This window comes from Coturnix japonica, chromosome 5 (genome assembly GCF_054131305.1).
Source record: "Coturnix japonica strain WE chromosome 5, WE-NBRP24, whole genome shotgun sequence".
In the NCBI taxonomy this organism is placed as follows: Eukaryota; Metazoa; Chordata; class Aves; order Galliformes; family Phasianidae; genus Coturnix; species Coturnix japonica.
This window is the reverse complement of record NC_140667.1, coordinates 47,024,361-47,045,607: the sequence shown is the minus strand read 5'-3', so window position 1 is coordinate 47,045,607 and position 21,247 is coordinate 47,024,361. Positions and strand designations below refer to the sequence as shown.

Genomic DNA, 21,247 nt, shown 5'->3' with positions numbered 1-21,247 from the left:
TTCTTTGCAGGTATTTGTTGATTTCAATACAGAAACATGAACTTGCAAGTATACATCAAGCAGACTTCAGTGTGGCTTCTCGCTGAATATGGGCTGGAATGAAATGCAAAATCCTTTCAGAAAGTTAAACTACCTTTTAAAGAAGCCTACATGTAAAAGCAAAGTAACAAGTGAGTTACATAAGGCAGCAAGAGTGCTCAATTTAGCAGCATTGTGCCTCTGAAGATGCCAAGGTTCAATTATAAATTGTATATGTCAGGTTTACTTTTTTTTTCTGTCAAGATGTGTAACCAAACACCTGGTAGATTTGCTAGACTGATTCTCTTTGAGTAGATGTGTTTATAGGTACGTACATATGCAAACACTTCTTATCATGAAGTTGTCTGCCAGTGATTGTGAATTTGTATCAGTGATTTGCACAACTAAGTCAGGTGGATACATATAGCCCTGCAAATATTGACAAGATACTATGTCCTTTTGTCCCCTGCAGTTTCACAGGAGGATGATGGATTAGGATTTTTTTTGCTTTTAATGTTTCTTGGTTCAGGACCTTCCTTTGAATATAAAAGTCCAGTGAAACTTTTATTATGTCCACCTGCTGAACTGGGTTATTCCAAGTTTAAAGATAATATAAAAAATGAAATCATTGGTGTAAAGTCATGACATCCACAGTTTCCTATGCTTTTTTTTTTTTTTTTTTTTTTTTTTTTTTGCTTTACTAAGAATTTATTAATTTGTTTGGGAAGATACTTACATCTTAATGAGGCTTTTATAAAACTTACTCTGTTTTTAAAGTTTCTAAGAGAATTTGAAGCAAGACAAACAATGTGGTTTTGGGTTTTGTTGTGAACATTTCTCAACTGTCCATGTCATAAAAAACAACATATTCATTTGTATAATTTGGCCTCAGGGCACAGGAAGAGGTGTGGAATGAACAGTGGAGAATGCACTGGAAGTGTAGTAGAGCTTTGGATCAGAAAGACTGTCACAGAAGCTTGTGAATTTGGAGAAACCCTTGTGTTCATTAAAAGAAAAAGAAAAAGTGGGAAGTATCTTGACTTGGATTTTCTTAAACTGTAAGCTGTAATCTTCTCTCTAGAACTGCCCGAGGAGGGGAAGCATAAAGGGAGGTGCTGGTTCTTTTCCCTGTTAGCCGATGATAGGACATGTAAGAAAAGCACAAGACAAAATTTCTTTAATACAGCAGTGGTCAGAAGCTCCTGCAGGATTCCTAGGGAGGTTGTTGATACCCCATGCCTGTCAGTGTCTGAGAGACATTTGAACTCTCTCCTCTCCTCTCCTCTCCTCTCCTCTCCTCTCCTCTCCTCTCCTCTCCTCTCCTCTCCTCTCCTCTCCTCTCCTCTCCTCTCCTCTCCTCTCCTCTCCTCTCCTCTCCTCTCCTCTCCTCTCCTCTCCTCTCCTCTCCTCTCCTCTCCTCTCCTCTCCTCTCCTCTCCTCTCCTCTCCTCTCCTCTCCTCTCCTCTCCTCTCCTCTCCAAAAATACCAACTCTTTGGGTCTCTTATTGTAAAATTCTCTAAAAAATAGATCTCAGAAAAAATAGTTAAGTTTGGAACTGGCAATCAGTATTAATTTGTATTAAAACATACTTGAGTTTTGGCCCACCAACTTAATGGAGCATACAGAGAAGTCTTTGCAGAACAACAATTTCTTTTTTTCTTTAGAACTAATCTGTTGCTTTGCATTTTGCTCTGAGTACTTGGTGCTGTTGATGCCGGGAGTAGGGATTTAGTTGTGATCCTGAGACAACTTTAGAACCAAAAGATGGGTGTATTTTATTTGAAAACTAAAACCCAGCATGTCCACATTAGCCAGGAATTGGCTGGATAATTTGGAGCAGAAATTCATTCTCTACTTTTAATTGGGTGTCAAGGTGGCAGTGTCATGTCATGTTCAATGAGAGAATACTCTGAGTACAAACTCAGGCATTGACTCTCTGCCTTGGAAGAAAAGCACAAAGAGGAATTTTCATGGTAGGGCATTGGGAAGCTCAGTTCACATATTCAAGCCATAACTTCTAAGGGCAGAAGGGATCACAGTGACTGCTGTCTGTCCCTGGCATAGCACAGAATTCTGAAGAATCATTACTGCTCCCCACATCTGTTATACGATTCTGTAATAGCTCCTATTCCAATGCACATCCACAGACAGGATGGTTTTAACATGCATCAAGTCAGCCAGCCAGACAGATGTTTTGAGGCACATAATATAATTATTGATATGAAAATCAAAACAAGGTATCTTATAAAAGCAACCACTGTCAGATCGTTATGGATTAGATCATCAGTCTTGTTACTTTAACAAACCCTGTATTCATTATCGTAGCTCAGGGCACTTTTTTCTTTGCCAGAATTGGCTGTCCTCTTAATGAATATTGCAAATCATAACCCAAATTATATGCCTTAAGCTGTCTGCATTTTTTATTTGCAGTGCTGTTCAGGAGCTTGATTTGTGTTACTGCAAAGCATTCCACTGATGGAGGAAAGGGAGACTGACATGCAATGAATGGGCTGCAGAATTCTGTGTGGACAAGCAGTAACTCAACCCTCACGTACAGAGTCATCTCCATCTTGTGTTTGGACTTCACTGTGGACTCTGTCTCCTGTGAGCTCCCTCACAGGAAGTATAGTGCTGACTTTGACTGTGTTTTGATGAAGAATCAGAGTTTAAAACCAAACAGATTTAAGACTGACTGCTAGCACTGTATCTCAGCTCTATTAGTGTCAAAAATAGAAAGCTTGGGGGAAAGAAATGTCAACATATTGAAATTTTTCTCCTGAGCGGATTAGAAATTGGACTTATTTATTTATTTATTTTACTTTCCCATTTCACCTCCAGATAATCATAGAATCATTGAGTGTTTTGGGTTGGATGGGACCTTTAAGATCATCTGGTTCCAACCCTCCTGCTATTGGCAAGGACACTTACCTCTAGACCAGGTTGCACAAAGTCCCATCTAGCCTGACTTTGAATGTTTCCAGGGAGTGGGTATTTACAAAGATGCTGGGCAACCTGTTCCATAGTCTCACCACCCTCACAATAAAACGTTTCTTCCTAATATCTGGTCTAAATCTACCCTCTTCCAGTTTAAAATCATTTACCCTCATCCTGTAACAATCTGCCCTTATAAAAAAGTCCCTCCCCAGCTTTCCTGTAGGCCCCCTTCAGGTACTGGAAGGCCACTATAAGGTCTCCTTGGAGCCTTCTCTTCTCCAGGCTGAAGAGCCCCAGCTGTCTCAGCTTCTCCACATAGTAATAGACATAAAAGTCATAATAGTTTTTTTCTCTTTTAAAAGACTGTGGACTAACTTTTTGTTAAAAACATTAGAAGAAAATTCAGATTAAAACTATAAAAAAATCTGTTAAAAGACACTGAGAAAGAATGTTTTACTTTTTTAAATGGTAAAGGTTTTTATTTTTCAATTGAAGTATATATGTATGTTTTGCATATTTGACCATAATTTAATATTGGTTGTCAACAGTTTCAATAAAAGAAAAGTTCCAGTGGAATGATTTTGATAAGGAACTTTTAAAGAATAATCTAATTAGGCCCGAGTACAATTTTCAGCACAGTAACATGCTGTAAACATCTAAGTACAGTGGCAGATGGGAGTAGTATATGGACACCTGTTAACATCTGCTTTCTGTGTATCATCTACTGTCCAAGCAAGAGAAGCTAATTGTTATATTGACCTTAAATTAAATTCACTCATGAAATAAGATAAGAACTATGAGGCACAGTAACTGCTTGGAACAAGCAAAGGACCAGGAACTCTTGGAGCTGTTCACCTTCAGGGCATGTTTAATAGTCCAGCTTCTTGAACGGATATCTAGAGGAAGTTGGAACTGTTGGCCTCTATGAAGTGGGGATCTGTTGTGCAATGATATACTCATGCTGGCTGGTTCTTAGATGTGGGTGGGGCTTCTTGTTTTCTTTCTGTCTTTTTTTTTTTTTTTTTTTTTTTAATTGTTATGGATTGTTTGACGGGGAATTGTTTTTCCATTAGAAAAAGCAAAACAACTGCTTTCAGTGTAAAACGACCTTTTAGATTATGTGCATGAACCACAAACAGAAAGAACACAATTAAATGCTCCATGGGCAAGCAGAGTGAGCTTGACTCACTGCTGTGTTACTCCAGTTCTGCACCAGATGAGTTCAGCTGAAGAAGGATGGAGCTTTACCACACATATTATCTGAAGGGAAGAGATCTCATAGTGCCCTTTTGCAGAATCCTTCCATGTAGATCAGGGGATTCTGGTATCTTAATAAACACTGCTGATCCACAATGGTAAGAGAACTCCTGTCCAAGGGAATCCTTTTTGATGGCTATAGTGGCTGAATGTCATGAAGAATCAAGACTGTACAGAAAAGCTTGGCCCAGAGTACTGAGATGGAAGATGCATATGAGGTGATATGTGTACAACGTGTATTACATGATGTATCCTGACATGATTTGACATGTTTCAGGAACAATGTTCTGAAAATTAGACTGACCAAAAAGATCTGTGGGAGTTGCATTTCCTAGTTAACAATGACCTTCATAATATCAGAGGGGTTTCAGCACTTTGTTTCACAGAAAATACTTGCATCTAAGTCAGATTCTAGGAAATAGACCTTCTAATGTGTAGTGGCTGACATAACACATATGTGACACTTATCCTTGTTAGGATGTTTTGAGGCTTTCCTTTGAGTAGCTCTCTACCACAGAAATAAATCATCTCCTCATGGAGAGCGGATGAACAACATGTGAAAAGAGGATTTATGGCTGTGGCTGCTTTTCTAAACGTCTTAGGTGCCCTGGATTGTAGTTCTATAGTGCCTCCTAGAGGCACAGACTATAGGAACGAGGGCAGGAAGCTGAAGTGTAGATGATAGGTTGAGTCAATGCCAATTGCATGTTTACTTGTGTGTTGGCTGAATTCCCCTGCAGCTGTTGTGACTTGTGAGTGTTTGATTCATTTAATGCAATGGAAATGCTCAGTACTTGGCATATGAACCAGTGTAGACTCTCTGTTAATAGGAGATAGTGATTTCTGGCTTGTCTTCTCCCAGTGTGGGTGATTCATTAATAGCCATGCCTTCATGGTGAAACAGGAGTACTTGCTTTCTAGGAGATGGTGAATCCAGGTGAGAATTATGCAATTCCGTGAAGGTAAATCACAGAGGAGAATACTGATTGTCAGACTTGACTGCATTGTAAACACTTTAATCTTCAGTAAAGATAATGGCTTGCAAAACCCTAATTGTTGGCTGACTCCAGTAGACCATATTCCTGAAAGTAAACCAAATTGTACTGAGACCACATAAGCCATGGCTGTCCTTGCAATCTAGAGATAGGTGGTTGTTCCAAACTTTTTCACCTCTATTGACACTGAGTTGACTTCCAGATGGAGGGTAGAGTATAGAAGAATGCTGGATATAGATTTAACGTAGGATTGAAAAGAATAAGTTTGGACACTTATGCTGTCACTTTTTTTGGCACTTGGCATCCAGAGCATATGTTTCTGGCACCAGCATCCTACAGGCTACTTTCTGTGATTTTCTGCATTCAAAGTGGCTAAGACTTATAGTGTATGAACTGTTATAGCCTCATGAAGTCTGCTGTTTCATGTAGACCATTAAACATTCCTGGGATGGCTTAAATCATTTTAAGTATGCTGCAAGGTCTTCAAACACTTTCTCAGAATTACCTTTTTCTGGATTAAAAAAGCTTCCTTTTGGACACCCCTCTTCTTGTAGCTTCTTCCTTTATTGCTCCCCATCTGTGGTCCTGTTGTCCATTTGCAGACACACTGTTTCACTCTTCTTGTTCAGTGGTAGGTACGTGTATGGGAAATTGGTAATCACAGCCTGAACCTCTGATTAATCAGCTGAGGCAAGTGTCGGGTCAGCTGTGGGAGCACAGGTGAGAGTAATTTATCTGTGCTCCCAGAAGAGGTGGAGCTCGACTCTACCTCCTCTAAGACCTCATTTAAGGACTGAGCACCACTAAGGCAGCATCTCTTGGAGATTGCTTCCTGGTGGAGATTGCACCAGCTTTTCCAGCCAAGGCATCCATATCAGTGAGCTTTTCTTTACAAATAACCTTTTGAATATTTGCCATCATCTTTGTTACCATTTTCATATAATTCAATCCTACAGTAGGACTATCAGAGAAGGAAATATTTTATGCATCTCCCATCAGTCTTTACTGTTGTGTGCTTATTCTTTCTGAACAGATGGTAGTTATTCTGGATAATTCTACAACTCCTTTGGCCTTCTTCTGAGTTCATCATGCTCTTTTTGTCCATGCTACTGTTGGCTTCTTGTTCCAGCTGATGACTCTAGTTTCTGTGGCAGCTCCTGGCTCTTCTCTTGTCATTAATTAGGGCAGTAGTATTAGGAGAAGGTGTTATTTTCTAGTCTGTGAAAGTTCAGAAAAGGCATCTGAGTCTTTATCTGACAACAATCAGAAGCAGTAATGGAAAGCAGAAACAAAGTCAATGTAACTGAATGGCTGAGTGTGTAATGGGAATTCTGCCAGTACAGGACCATCAGAACCTGATTGATTATGGATGGTCTTTGTAGTAATAATAAGAAATATTCTTGTAGGTAATTAATCAGAAAATGTGTATTGAAAGCTTTTGTGTGTCTTGCCTCAATATTTGAGGTGAGAAGTGCAGTTTAACAGTACAAGCCAGCAGTAAATGATTTTGAAATGATTTTGGTTTTATTTTATATCTGTGAGTAAAACCTAAGTAGTATTGAAGATCTGTAGTGCATAAAAGCATTTTGAGTGTGAAAACAGATGGGTTTATAGAAGAAAAAAATCTACTTTAGAGGATATTGAAAATTTGCCTGGCTGGGTACAGCAAAATCCCAAGCACTTCTAAGTTTTGGGGTAGCCTCAGGATTCCCTTGCAGTAACTTACTGCTCAATTCCATGTTAGGAAAAAACCAACAGACTACTAAGCAATGAAATTAACTTCACTTGTTTACATACAGTATCGAGCCTCATATTCCATCACTGTCCTGGTTTCAGCTTGGATATAGTTAATTCTCTGGTATGGTGCTTTGGATTTAGGATAAAAATAATGTTGATAACATGCCAATGTTTAGCTGAGCAGTGCTTTCACCCAGCCAAGGGTGTTCAGCTTCTCTCACTGCCCTGCCATTGAGGAGGCTGGGAGGGGGCAAAAACAAGCTAACCAAAGGAGTATCCCATATCATATGGTATCATGCTGAGTTGGCTAGAGTAGGGTTAGATACGGTTCAGGTACTGGTTTGGCATCAGTCAGCAGATGGTGAGCAATTGCATTACACATTATAAGTTTTGTATATTCTTTTATGATGATGGTTACTATTACTGTTTTGTTTTCCTTTTCTGTCCTATTAAACTGTCTTTATCTCTACCCATGAATGAGTTTTACCTTTTTTCTGATTGTTTCCTCTATCCCTATGGGGGAAACTGAGTGAATGGCTATAAAGTGCTGAGCTGCCTGCCAGATTAAACCACAATTATCACCGAGGCTGTTGACATTTTAAAAAAGCTTTAGAGCTAAAAAGGAATAAAAGAATCTCAAATAAGATACTGCACACTTAATTTATTTATGATTGCTGCCATTCACCTTTCTAAAGAATAATGGGATCTATGCAGACTTGTGCTTGTTACAGCTGGTCAAGGATAGAGGGTTTTTTTCTATGTTAAACAAGATCATTGGTATCCAGGAATATTTCACTGGAAGTTTTTCAGCACTGCAGAGATGGAGAGGTCCCTTGGAAGCTCTTCCTGCTGCTATGTAAGTGAAGCTGCAGAGAGATCTTTGCCATGTCCTTTTGTAACTCCCATAATCTGTAAACTTGTGTGGTCAAAGTATAGCTAATGTGGTAGGAAGGGTTTGTGATCTTGTGACTGGACTAGTTGCAGTTTCAAAAAGAAAACTAGCTTTATCTCCCTAATCCTTTTGCTGGCAGGCAGGCCATGAAAATTGGAAGTTGAGACACTGTACCTATTTGTTGCTTAATTTTTTCCCATAAATTCTAACCTTGTAGTTAAAAAAATCCAAACATCCAGTAATTCTCAAATTTAAACAAGGAGAAAAATAATACTCCAGAAAGCAAGAGATTGTAAGTGTCCAAACCCTAAATATGTTAATACAGCTGTATGCCATGTGACCCATTTCAATTCTGACACAAAAATATATTAAATGTTTGAAAATGTCCATAGTATTGTGATTTTCTGATGATCTCCAAGTGGAATGAGAGCAATACAATGGTTAAAAATCCAAATGGAATGAACGAACAGTCGTGTTGAAATTACATAAACTACCTTTTTTCTTTAGTAATATTTAAAAGCTTCTACCAAAGCCTTGCCATCATAATTCTGTGCAAGGCACAGGCCCTGAACAAGAAATATTATATCTTGGTACAGTAAATAACCTGATTACTCTTGCTTACAACCCTGATATCTTGTCTGTCTTTACATGGTATATTCTGAATGTAGCTCAGTGAGTGAATCTGGTAAATGGCTGAAATCTCATATTGGCAGCTGTAAGCTATGGTCCTAGCTGTAGCCGATTACCTGCACTAGGCAAAGCAGAGATCAGAGTATGGGGGGTTGGAAGGGACCTCCAGAGATCATTGAGTCCAACCTCCCTGCCAAAGCGGGTTCCCTACACCAGGTCGCACAGGTAGGCATCCAGGCAGGTCTTGAATATCTCCAGAGAAGGAGACTCCACAACCCCCCTGGGCAGCCTGTTCCATTGTACCAGTTGTTCTTGAACAATCTGGAAATCCAAATCAGTAAATCTTGAATGGTTAAAGTGAAGAGAAGGATTCACTGAAATTCATGAAAATATGACAGAAGAAAAAAAACAATTAGAAAAACATGAGTGGAATTTATTCAGTCATAAAGGTTATCTGTATACCATGTCTTCTTTCAAAGCCATAGGACTTTTTTCCATAGTTATTGTTTAGTGATAAATCTGAAAAGCTTCTACAAAAACCTATTTGCCTCAAAGCAATAGATACCGTTTTCACTTTTTCTTTTTTTTTTCTTTAATTTTTATTCTTTCTCATATCCACTACTCATTCTATAGGTTAATTTTGTATTCCTTTTTTCTATTAAGATGCATTTAGAAATATATCTACACTGATCAAATTAGGATGTGTATATTTGGGGGCAGGGACTGCCTTGAGTCATCCCATTGCTTAGTGTGTGTGGGTGACTGATATTACCTGACAGTGTTAGATAGTGCTTCTATGTCACGTTAGAAATCATTGTTTCTGATAAATAGATCTACAGTATATTTTCCTACTGCTCTTACTGTCGTTATTGCACCTCTGCAGATGCACGATACTTGCAAAATGAAAGGGCCTTTTCTTCACAAACCATTATGAATTCAGACACTTGAAACTATATTTTTTAACTAGTCCTGCAGCAACTTTGTGCATCTAAGAGGCATGTGCAAAAAAAAGGCATATAATGTGAAAGTGAAGGGGAGTGGCCTGAAGGCTGCTGCGAGATTTTTCCCCAGGACTCTTCTGTTAGTGAGACAGGCAATCTCCTGAGCTGAGGTCCACTGCAGCTTCACAAATATAAGCTTTTTTAAGAGTGCATACTGCTGTGAGTGTATTTGTGATAGTATCCAATAGCTTTCACCTAGATGGTAGGTTATTGCTGTTTGAAGAAGTTTTATATCTTGAAGAAGTACATCTTTAGTGCCTAGGACAGTGAGAGAAAAATATGCAGTGTCAAAAAAAAAGAAGTCATTTCTGGCATTAAGCAAATTATTTAGCACAACTCAAGCCTTATTAACAGAAAATTTCATCTAAGAAGAATACTGCTGGTAATAGGAAGGAGGCAAAACTCAGCGGGGGTGTGTTTCTCTTCTACCTCCTCTCTTGATGATTAAGTTGTTTATTTGCGGTGGTGGAGACTAAGGTTTAATTATGTCCTCTGCTCCAAAGATCTAGGTGCTGCTATTCTGTCTCTCAGAACAGTACATGAGCAATTAGCAGCATGAAGACTACTACAGTGTGCCCTCAGTTGTTCCTCTTCACAGTTTTTTCACTTCCAAGGAACAGTTTCATACCTTCTCTGCTATGTGAGTATGTCAGGCTTTAAAGCTGTTCTTAGGATTGATGGTGGCCCCTTAAGCACTTAAACATGCCAAGTGAATTAATCTGTGCTTTTCAACCCCCCCCTACGCCCCCCAATAACCTAGTCACTTCAGCAAAGTTGGGTCAGAATTCTAGCTAGTGCTCTGTCTGATCAGGACAGGAGTCTGAATGTGGGTCCCTAACTCTTAGGTGAATGCCCTAGCAATTATTCTTCAGATCACCACCAAATGGAACAGGTCCAATAAGCCATGTCGTGCAAAGTATGTCAGTAATAGTTGAGCGGCAATGAGAATAGAGTGAGAACGACTCTCCTATCTTGTGTTAATGGTAGTCGCTTGGGAAGGTGGAGTAAACCCTAAAGCATTTTACGTGGCATGGAATAAACTTCCTCAGCAAAACACAGGAATGAATTGTATGTCATAGAGAACAATCCTTTTACAATGGTTTTGTAGAAGTTCCCTTGAATTATTTTTGCCTTTTATGTTTGAATTTGCCAAATGTTTACATTTTCCAAAAATGTTTCTTCTTGAGATACGTGAAATATTTCACATTGAAGGAAATATAGTGTTCTGGGTGGAGATATTGATTTTTGGTGTGGAAACCTGGAAAAAAATTGTGAATTTGGTACAGTTTGAACCAACTTTTTTTTTTTTTAAATGTTTTGCTTGGCATATGAACTGAAAAACTAGTTATTTGCACAGCCCTAAGCCCTCCCTTGCAGTTGGACCCCTGCATTTTACAAAGAAAATTGTAGTATAGTTGCTGGAGCTGTTCATCTATGGCACAGTAGCATGCAGTGGAAGTCCCACTAAAATGTAGGAGTGTCTGAAGATTTTAGAAATGCTAGGGCTCTAAAGAGGGATTAAAAGATGGCATCCACATTATGTGTACTACTGGCCTTTCCAAAGGCACTATTGTTTTCATGGATTCCCTCTGTCAATTACTTGCCAAAAAAGATACTTCAGATGCACGTCTTTATGGGAAATTTGAAAAAGAGGAGAGTTCTTGACTTGTGTGCATTGTTAGCTTGGAACAGATGCATTCCTCTCTCTAACTTTTTCATTTCATGATGTAATGAGAACATTTTAAACCAGGACAAACAAACAGTAAGTGCCAAGCTTTTTCCTAAAAGCTCCTTATGATCAAACATACCCATCCATGCTTTTTGAGTACCTCATAATTAAACATGCCTAAATGGAGACTTAATTTGAACATGTAAATTAATCACATGTTATAACAATTGTAATTCATAACCGAACATCCATTAGCAGACAACGCTGTTCCTCATTCTTTTGTCTGCATGTTTATAGTAATCATGCAATAGGATTTATGGTGCATATCACCCTTTGAAAATTAATTCTGAATCAACACAGGAGATGTGTTCCCATTTCTATTGTATAGCTTTGCTCTAAAAATGCAAATAATTGCAAATTAAGCCCCAGATGTCTAAAAAGCAGCAGGAGTAACCATTTATTTGATGCATGATGCACAACATGTCATTTCTGTGTCACTCCTCAACGGGTTAAATGAGTTTCATCGTTTGGACAGTTTGGGAAAATAATAAACAATTTAGCTCATCCAAAAAACAGCTGTTGTTTTTCTTTTTTTTTCTTCTTTAAAAACAACAACAAAAAAGAATACAAAGTTACTTAAAATTTGTTTTCAGTTGCCTGCTAAGAAAATAAGTTTACATAGAAGAAACTTCATTTCCTTAAAAAATTGTGAATTACCTTCTGAAGCAATTTAGTAGAAACCAAAATTTATCTGTGCATTTAGCAACTACTGAATTGCTATGGTGGACTATATTAAGTATAGATGGATGATAATTAGGTCATTGGAGAAAACACAAGCTGCACCCTTCAGAGCTAAACCTGCACGCACATCATCTTAAAGATGCTCATGTAAGGAATGTCTGTGTTTGCTTGTGTATATCAGTGTATGTTCATGACAGACCATAAAGCTATCCCCAACAGGCATTTGAGAAATGCAAATATCCTGGGGATTTGTCTATCCATTAAACAACAACAGAACTTCTATTGATAAGAAACGAATTTATTTGCTTGACTCTGCTGGGCTCAAATTTCACTGTAGGGTGCAGTCTTCAAGTGGAGTTTGGTCAGTATAGCTTCTTCATTAACTTTATTAGGTGTTAGATCAGGCCTTGATATTTTTTCTCCATCAGCCAGTGTTTACTCAGGTGACAGCGCTGCATTTAGTTTTCTCACCTATGCAGCAGAAGTTCTTTGCAACTGAAACCCTACAGTGGCTTTACTGCATAAACCCAGCTTTGTGCTCAATGTCCTGCTTCCTAATATGCTACACAGCTGTCTTGTACTCTTGGCTTTATGCCATCTTCATGTTACTGCTCCCAGTAGGTCAACCGTTTTTACTCTGCTGTTCTATTAATGCCTTTTGTAGAACCACCTTTTTATAGTGCTACTTGCAGGAAATGCTTTTCTTGCAATGCGTCTGAATCATTTACAGCCTAAAATGTTACCATATGCAGCTAAAGCCCAAAGGACCTTATCTTACCCTATTCTGTATAGTAGCATCATGCAGTCAGACAATGCATTGACTTGTGAGGAAAAGTAATTTTATTTTAAAGAAAAGGCTCTCATCCTCTTGTACTTAGATACCTAAATCTGCTGAGAAACACTTGGAACACATACTTGAGAACCTGGACTGTTCAGTTATCAACCTGGAACCTAGATAATGAGGGAGGGCTACACTGGGACAGAGTACTAAGTGTGAAGATAGGAAAGTGTAAAAATGCAGCAAAATGGCTTTGTGGTAATTAGTGGAAAGGAGGTCACAGCCTCGCTTTCTGTCCAACACAAGCCTCTTATTTATTATTGTGGCACGACAGCATATGGCTCTGAGTTTTTAATGGACTAATACCATTTCTCAGTTGTTTTTGCTTTCTCTTTTCTCACAGTAAGATGCGACTTACTTAAATTCCTAAACTCAAAACCCCCAAAAATTCAACCCACAAGCCCCAGTGGTATTTGAAGTTTATGTATTATTTAACCAAAGGCCTTTGCATAACCAGATACTGGTACATTCTTTAGTTAAATTCTTGAAGCTTCAGGCTTAACCACTGCTTCTTTCAGTGAGGTGCTTGAAAACACGTCAACTATGTAGCTGTACTGGAGGGCTGTGCAGATGAGGTATGTCCTTTTTTGCAAATTGACTGACTAATGTCAAGGTCCAGACAGAGGCAGGTTCCTGGCTCCAGCTTGAGCAGTCCCATGGTGATGTCAGAATGTTGGTGCTTATATTTAATTTTTTTTTGTTATTATCATTATTACAGAGAAAAGCTGCAGATTTGGCATGAATTAAACTTGTACAGAGGTATCTGCTGGAGTAAGCAGAGAACTTTGTGAGTTTGTGTAAGTTATTAATTCTGAAGTCTTTATGTAGCCTGCAGCAGTGAATTTGGGTGTAGACAGGAGAAATTCACCAAACTGGGCAAAGAGACTTGGTTTCTGAAAGAACAGAAAGAAATGAGACAGCAACGTCCTTACTGGAAGGAGAGATATAATAGTGCTTAAATAGCCTTGAGAGAGACAGAAACACACAAAGGGTTTACAAGGCTGGAATTAAACAAAATTAAGTGGGATTTAGAAAGGCACTTAGAAAAGAAATAATCCTGAAAAGGAAAAGACAACCTCCCTTTCCACCCAAAATCAAAAAGGAACGCTATTAAAATGTTCTTAAAGTATTCAGTTTCTTTTAACAACACTCATGATACACTGGGCAGTCCAGCGCTATCCTGTGTGTATTGGCAAAGCATAGTAGCCTTTTGGATACATAAACTTCATCTAAGTGTGTTTCAGATCTATGTCTGATAAACTTCATTTGTTAAATATAGGAGGTTTATCTACTCTTTAAAACAGCAGTTGTGTTTCACTAAGTGAACCAAAATAATATAATGGTATTAGGCTTCTTAGCTCTGAACTGGCTTCTCCATTTTTTCTCTGAAGTGTGATATTAATGAGAAATTTAGCTGTTGCTGAAATATTTCTCAAAAACTCTGACTGCTTTTCTTCTAAATTCTCTGTATAATCTTCAATGCTTTTCAGTTTACTATGGGAAATTGGTTGAGAGCACCTTGAAATAAAATCCGAGGCTGTGCCTTTTATCCCCTATATTTTTGACAGTATTTTTGTTCAGATATCATCAGTGGGAACATGATCAAGAAGCACAGAGCCAGACTCAAGCAAGTTAATCTGTCAGTGCTGTTCTGGGCAGTGGCTCCTTTGTGGCCTTAGGCAGAAAACGTGACCTTTCAATCTCAGTCTTCATTAACATAGGGTGATGAGAATAATTTAATTCCTATAATATGACATGACCTATTTGCTATGGACAAAGGAAACAGTGTGAAAATTGTATAAAATCAGAGCATATCCATCATATATCATTGAATTATTTCAATTTTATTTATTTATCTATTCTTAATGAAGGAACTCAGTCCTTAATTGAAGAGGCCAAAACATTTAAAGGTTGAGTTTGTCGTTTGGAGGGTATTCTGAATTTCAAGAAAACTACCCCCCCACTGTTTCATTATGAGAAATATTCTAAAGGCCTTCCAAAAGTTTTGTCTTTATGCAGAACCACAGTCTGTTTATTTCTTCATGCCAAAGATGAGGTTTGGCAGAAGATTATCCCATACCCTTGCCAACAGCTCTCCTAAGAGCACACTCAGTTAGTTTATATTACTACTTTTGAGAAAGGAAACATTAAAGAAACTGTATTTTTAATACAGTATAAAGGTCCTCTGAAGGCTGAAAATGCCTCCCTCTGGCCCCACCTCCCTGCAAAGGGTTAGGGGAAGTGAGGGAAAAAGGAGTCCTACAGTCAAAAGAACTGCCTCTGTGTGAGGCCTGAGAGCTAGGACAGCTTTGCACTAACCCTCATTTTCCTGCAGGCTCTGGTTTTCAAAAATTCTTTCTAAGTCTAGTTGCCCAAGTTGAGACAACCATGTCTTCATTTTCAGCAAGTCTGATACTCTCAACACCTGCTGATTATACTGTGTCTGTTTAAGAGAAGGATTTAGAATGCCTCTTGCTATTCTCTCACCCTACTGCAAGTGCACTTGGTAGATAGAGAGGGTAGCACCCAGTGCCTTGAGCTGGCCGTTTGTTAACTCTGTGACCTTCTGAACACAACTGCATCTCCTCTGCAGCATCTCTGAAATGTTATGAAGTCTGTAGTTGTTATATATCCAACTTCCATTTTCTTGCTCGTAAGGTAGTATGAGCTCTAACTGGTGTCTGTAACACTGGCCCTATCTCACAAACATTGAGTGACATGACAGCTACACTGTCTAACTTTTGACTTAACATGACGTTGTTCTTCCTACATATTGGGGTTAGCGAGACTTAAAGTATCTCCCTAAATATGCTACTGAAACAACTGCTGTTAACTACACTGTTTCATTTCAGCACAGAGGGTCTTTTCAACACTTCTAAATCTTCAAGCCTGAGATAATATATAATTAAAACATAGAAGGCCACAGAAATGCCTGATTCTATTGTCATATTATCCAAAGTGAGAAACCATTTCAGGTAATTATAAAAAGACTTGTGTATTATAAAAGTGGGGAAAAAATGTATATACACATCCATGCATGCATCCATCCATCTGAACTCAGATAGTATTTTTAGAAACCAAATATAAATATCATAGCCTTCATCCAGCTGAATATTTATCCTCTCCAGGAGGTTTCACGTCAGTTCATTTCTTATCCGTAGTCATGAGTCAATTGGGCTTGTGCTAAGGCTGGTCAGCTTTCAAAGAGAAAGTTAAAGCATGGAAGATGCTAATTTTCATTTGAGTTCCCAAAAATAAAATGGTAGCATTTGATTTTCTTCCTTTTTTTTTTATTATTATTAATTTTTTTAATTTTTAAATTTATTTTATTTTTAAATTAAACTGCCACATCCAGAATTTCCTGTTCAACCACAATACCTTTTCCTCTTAGGGCCAGATCATATAATTTCTTTTAGGTGTCTAAAATGTTACCTAAGTGTTAGGTGATCTGTATGCAAAATCTGCAGAATCTGGTACATGCTAATATGTTATAATAAGGCTTGAGTAACCAGTGTTGTATGGATAAGGTCCAAAGTGTAGCTCCTAAGGTCCTTAGTTTCTCTAAGTGTACCTGTCTTAGAGATTTGTCAGAGTTGCACCAGTTTGGGTCAAGCTACATGGTTAGGGCCCTTAACGCTCTGCAGAGAGAAAGTTATCATTTAAGATTCAAAGCATTTTTATGATGATATATAAATAAAACTATGCTGCAAATTCTTAAGTATTCCACAAGGGAGTTATTTTATAATCTGCAATTATTTTTCATAATGGGGGAATAAACATGGAAAGCTTCAGTATGTAGATCCTCCTGTAACTTGACACTACTTTGCACTCATACACAGATGGCAATCCTTGGAGAACTTGATCCCTTTTTATGCTGTAAACAGATACTTTGTTCAGTTAACCTACTGAAAGATCTGAAAGGGAATAAACGTGTTCTGTAAACTCATGAGAGGGGACTGTTTCAAATTCTCACTTCCTTCGCATTACAGAGCAAAAGCTTCGATCTGTCACATCTGCATCAAGCCCAAATCCTTTTAAGTTTTATTGAAGTGCTACCTGCAAAGGTAACCTTGTAAGCACAATTTTTCCACTCTTTATTTGGAAAACTGTGGTTCCCTGAGCTCAGAATGAATGAAGTCCCATTTTGAATAAGGTCACATTTTCTATGGTATTGGGCTGTCTGCTTTTCTAACAAGGCTCAAGCTCCCATTGGAGCTTTTCTAGTGGCTATGAAATTCCTAACTGTTCAGTACTAGTGGATTCCCTGAAGACTTAGTGGTGTATGCTTACACTGAAGCCTTACTAGAAGCAGTATTAAGGTCATTCTATATATCAGTACAACTATTTTCCTGACTCCTGCTAGGAATATAATTATGTTTGAGGTGTCTGCTTTTATCAGATATGGTTGAAATTGGCGGTTGTGTCAAAAATTATTGAAGAGGTAATAGGCATATGGTGAGTCATGCAGACCAAACTCAACTATAAGATTTGTTTCTCTAGGATATCTGGCACCTGTATTGACAGAGATATCTGATCCTTTCTTGTTTTTTATTGTCCTTTTCCTGCTGTTTCTTAGAGAAGGGGAGATAAGAGTTTCATTGGATGTAAAACAGCATTCCCACAGGATATCAGTTATTACCAATGGAATAAATTTCCTACTGACATTCTGCCCATTTCTGGGATTGATTTTCATCATGGTGGTCCTTAAAAAATATATATTTATACATAAAACTGCCCTGCTGGACTGGAAATAAGAGTAAATTGTTTCATTTTTGTCATGTTTCCAATGTCCTTTATCATGTCAATGGCCAATAGGCAGGATAGAAGTGAGATATTAAGGCTCTGTTTACCTACACGTCCGTTTCTGTTTGCTGTATTTGAAGATGCTCCTTGATTTTATTACAATAATACAATATATTACAATATTTCATTTATAAATTTGGACCTCCTCTGATGTGAGCCCCAGGCATTTCCATTTCTAAGTGCAAAAAGATAATCCCTGTGTAATTAAAAGTAGTGCCAGTTTCTAACCACACTGCCTTACCTACCCTAGTCCTTTGGAAATGTTTTACTTGCAAAAACTTTATATACTAAACAAGTTTGTTTAATAAAAATGTTGTTATGATAACTATAAACAACATATTTTTGACATGACTAATGTTTTCATGTAGTTGCTTTCATTTTCACAGGTCACTGCTTCCTTTTCCAGCCTCACAAACAGTTTTCTCAATCATCTTGGTGCCTCAGCACTTGGATCTGTGTCCTGTGATTTGATCTTCCTTTCAGAGTGTTCTCTCATTTGTCTCTGTCCATGTGCTGTTTTTCTGACACTTCTTTTTTTCTTGTGGCACTTCATGACAGATTTTCTCAATGATGAACTGTTAAAAGAGGTGAGATACCCAGAAAAAAAGTGGAAAAAAAAAAAAAAAAGAAGCAACTGACCAGTAATCTGCCTAGAAAGTAAGTAATTTTTGTTATGTAATATGTGTGCGTACGTGTTGTCATCTTATAAAGTTACGTTAATGTTTTTCTGTACAACATAGGGCACATTTAGTAAATGAGCTTAAACAGCATCAAATTGTAATTATTCATGAATAGTCTCTCTTTTATTGTTAATTATATGCATCACGCTAAGCGAGTCTGATATACTGATTATGAGAATAAAGTTCATCTGAGGTAACAGAGCTTATTCCTTTCTCAGTCATCCAGCCTGGATCTCAGCTGCAAAGTAAGTACCTCTACCACATCTTGTTACCAAAATAGCAACCTTCTTAATCCTTTGCTGTGAAGAACAAAGGTTCTATTCAGTCTTTGGAGCAGAAATAGGATCTTATTAATGCACTGGCAACTAAAGTGTTGTTATTTTTGCTAGAAAAGGGCGAAACAGGAATTTGCTGATATGTGTTAGATTAAGGGCTGTTATTATTTTGAGATTATTTGGATTGTTAGTTGGGCCTTTCCAATGGCAGTCGCAAATCTACAAAATACCTTTTAATTTAGCATTCTGGGTGAGTTTGGGGACTACTTCTTCAGCTTCAGTTGTTTTTGGTTTTTTTTTGTACCTGTTCTGAAATAACAAAGGGTGTCCATTAAATGGTGTATTGCTTACTGTGCTCTTGCCAGAAGTACTGGTCTTCCTGGGCCCCATCCAACTCATCAGCTAGTGGATCAGAGCTTACACACAAAGCAACAGTGAAGTGTCTCTGTTGTTCAGCCTTTGAGGATCAGAGGAGATCTGTGCATTAGCTGAGTGCGTAGGGTTGAAGAGATTACAACGTATGTATAAATTTCCATTCTGAAGTGTTGGATGTCTGATGGTGTTTTATGGAGCCTCTTTTTTTTTTTTTTTTTTTTTTTTTTTTTGAAAGATTTGCAGTCATGTAGTGTTGGGCTGCAGTGGACTATGGAATTTGTGATCCCTGTGGAATATGCTCTCTATGCCTCTGGCAGCTCTTCAATATGAAGGGATGAATTTGAAATTAGGATTGTAGAGAAGAGCCAAAGGAATTCCACTTGGTGAATTAAATGTTATTGAGCTTGAGGACCTGAAAAACAGGGAGGGAAGGATCTCTGGGAGCTCCCAAGTTGGTATGAATGACTGGCATAGAAGGTGTTGCTCAAGGCAAGAATAAATGCAGTGTAACTGATCCATTGAGATTAGCAAACTGATTCTGGGAATGACTGGTGCTTGATAGTTTTAGCGATAGGCAAATGCCACACTCCCAAATACGTGTGGTCTATTGTGCAATTCTGTGTGGGTGTGGATCTTTGCAGGTTATTGGCCTATGCTCTTTGGCACAAAATGTGTTTGCATAAGTCTTAGCATGTAGAACTTTGGGTGTTTATCTCCATGTGTATGTGAAAGATTCAAGGTTAAACAAGGAAGAACTATCCCAGAAGCTGAGGTCAGCAGAAGTATTCTGGCTAACTGTTCCCAGGCCTAAATACTAGACCAGTAAGGTGGCAATTTCAGTGAAGCTTGGTTTACTGCTTCTTTTTCTTATGGTTAGGATAAATTTTGTGCTTGGCCTCCAGGAGATAAGATAAAGCTATCTTGTGGCTTGACTGTGTGGACTTTTATTTCTATACTGGATTACATTTCTAGACATTGTTTAAGGCAATTCTATGTTTGTGTTAATTGCTATTTTATCCCAAGTTGTGCTCACAAGGTCCCAGGAGTCTGCTGAACTGGATGGGCTGTTGCAGGTTCTATCTAAAGTAAAGTGGAAATTGAAAAATTAAATTTAGGTGACTTAATGTGCAAAGTCATGCAAAAGCCCTTGGCTTTCATGCACTTTCTATCTTACCTTTAGCTCCCACAGCAGGCTCAGATCCAAAGCACTGCAGATTTTCAAGTTAGTAGTTTCCACTTAATACAGTGAAGTAAACTAGCTAGCCACTGGATAGGGATGGCAGACAAACTTCTTACTAGGTGGTTTGCTATAAGATACAGGGTTGAGAAAGTAGATAAAGTCTAGAAAAGGAAAAAGAGACATGGTGAAACTGCACAGGTGAAGAGATGAATGAAGTGGACAAGTTTCAGTAATAAAACTTTTAAATTCTCACTTGTTCTTTTTGCTCCAGAAAAATAGAGAAATATGAGCATTTTAGAAAATGTATCTATATCAAAGCATTTGATATTTTTCTCTAGGACTGAGACAGCTGTAGGAAATACCACGCTTTGGCTGCTTGTCATGACTAACTAGGGGGCTTTCAGGCTGCCATACAGAATTTAAATAATCAGCTCAGAAGTATTTTGTGAGGTCTTGGTTTTCCTTGGGGATTTAGAGAAGCACTTGTTATCCTACAGAGTTTGGGAGGAGGTCAGGAAATTAGCAAGAGGAGTTTTGTTTGGCATATGTTGCTTTCATTTTTTAAGTGGAGGCAAATTCTGAAGGAACTCATGTCTCTGAGCAGAAGGGAACTTAGCCTTCTAAGTGGAGCAGGACTTGGGATAAAGCTGGAGAAGTGTCAGTGAGGAAGAGCTTTGGTACACAAAGAGGTAATCATATCAAGAAAGCAAAGCTGGCTACCATACTCTGATTTTCTCCTCTAAGTACCAAGCAATGCTAGCCTTTTAGTTGACTGTGAGAATATTATACAAGATTCACCCCTCATTTCTACTCCTAGCTGCTTGAGTCACTGAAGATATGTCTACTCAGGGTTTGGCAGGCAGATATGAACTCACTCTGTCTGGTTGAAAGCTGGCTCTGAATATGAAGCTGCATAGCCATGATTAGCGTGTGGTTGAGCCTGAACTAACAAGTCCTGCTGGGAAGCAGAATATGTTAGCTTGGGATCGATGTTACAGGGTTGCAGTAACATGACTTGAAGATTAGAGGTAGTTTATGTCTGGTCATCTAGTAGCACATGCAGAGATGATTGGCATCTGCTTGCAAGCTGCCATGGAAGTGTACCCTGAATATGTTATACTGATTAGCCAAACATGCAGATCCAGAAAAACAGCACCCAAAACACTGTGCCTTCTATTTAAGAAAGCCCTTCAGTAAAAGCCCAGTGCCTAACTCCAGCTT

The 21,247-nt window shown here is 38.3% G+C and overlaps 1 protein-coding gene across 6 annotated transcripts in view; it reads left to right on the top strand.

The window, feature by feature from the left end:
• The window catches only part of LOC146760789 (uncharacterized), a 207,806-nt gene that overhangs the window by 72,294 nt on the left and 114,265 nt on the right, over positions 1-21,247 (top strand). For 2 of the 6 annotated variants that reach the window (XR_014947268.1, XR_014947267.1), the window contains one exon: positions 18,075-18,173. The exons of the other annotated variants lie outside the window; for them this stretch is intronic. The gene's annotated coding sequence lies outside the window, so the exon portion shown is untranslated. The remainder of the gene's footprint in view (positions 1-18,074; positions 18,174-21,247) is intronic. 6 annotated transcript variants of the gene reach the window in all.